Below are 1,564 nucleotides of genomic sequence, written 5' to 3' on the forward strand. Positions count from 1 at the left end.
AAAAAGGAAATAAAAACTCTACACATGGGCTGACTCTCACAGGCACTTGCGGCTATTTGCCGGTTCTGCTTCGCGCAACTCAAATCCTAACTGGCGGTGGTGACCCAATAATATTTTATTTTCTATTTTTTCCTTCTCCCTTTTTCCTTTTTTTACTTTGATGCCTTTTCCTGTTATTTATTTATTGATTTCTTTCTTCACATTGTTCATTTTCATTTTGTTTGCTTTTTGCGGAAACATGTAAACACTTTTAAATTACATGAAAATATATTCTAACACACATGATTTTTTTTTTACCAAATGTATAGCATATGTTTTTCTGAATGCAATTTTTTAATGATGTGAGATGATTTTTTTACAAATAAATGGATATTTATATTTAGGTTCATTAATGTTTTGTTCTAATGCATGTTTTTTGTATATGTAAATATTATATATTTTTGGGAACAGTAATAGTTCTTATAAAATATGGATATACATGCTTAGTAGAAAATCAATGCATTTTAACCTAGTGGTGGAAAGGGCCGATGTCTTCACGGTTCACGCCCATCCAGGTTCAAGGCATAGTACTTGCAGTTAGGATTTGTTGCACCAACTATACTATAGAGGCTCTCTTATAGTCTTTTTGTCAAAAAATATATAGTTTTTAGATTTAGAAAAACATACATGTTAAAACATTGTTTGGTCCATTTATGCTTCCATTTAGGCGCTGCTTCCTTGTACGTTAACTCAAGGCTTATATGCCGCTTAGGGCAACATCTTGTTTGTTGGTAGTTGCACAAGACTAGGGCGACACTCGTCATGTCGGTAATACGAAGAACCAATTTGTGGGTGTGGTTGGATGTTTAAAGGGGGGCTGTACCCTTGGCACATCAGAGATAAAACCCCATGTTTAATATCCGTGTGTGAAATATCCATTCAATGGAACCGTTGATGGCGAGGCACCTGTAGTAACATTGTCAATCTCAAGATCTGCCGACTCAATCTCTCGAAATGCTCATAGAGGTCTGGCGTACCTGCATGCATTCATAGGGCTGAGTTTACGTGCATATACCTGAGCGTCTACAATCGCATTGCATTTCTTAAAAAAAGTACCCTTCATACAAAACACATAAGGATTTTTGTGCATCGAATAATTTGGGGTTAAACCCTGATTGGGAACGTATGCGCGTGCTCTAGTGTTGACACACGTCACACATGGCACACATCTCCGCGTGAATTGATTTTCTATTTTTGCCTTTCTTTTTCTTGTTTCATTTGAGTTTTTTATATGCTTTGATTGTTTTTCTTTTCGTTTTTTTGTTTGTTCATGAGTATATGTAAGTTTCATGATGGAGTACATAGGTGAATCCACGAAGTACAGGCACGCCACATGTGGTACATGTAACCACGAGGAGTATATGTATGATACAAGGGAAGTGTACCCTATGCGGGAGAGTACATGTTGCACTGTGCGTACAATTCATGTTGTCAGGCGTACATGTTGCATATGTGGGTCGTAAATGTTGCATCGTAGGAGAGTATATGTTGCACTGTGCAATGAGTACAAGTGGCACTACGAGTG

This window comes from Triticum dicoccoides, chromosome 2A (assembly GCF_002162155.2).
Source record: "Triticum dicoccoides isolate Atlit2015 ecotype Zavitan chromosome 2A, WEW_v2.0, whole genome shotgun sequence".
Classification (NCBI taxonomy): domain Eukaryota; kingdom Viridiplantae; phylum Streptophyta; class Magnoliopsida; order Poales; family Poaceae; genus Triticum; species Triticum dicoccoides.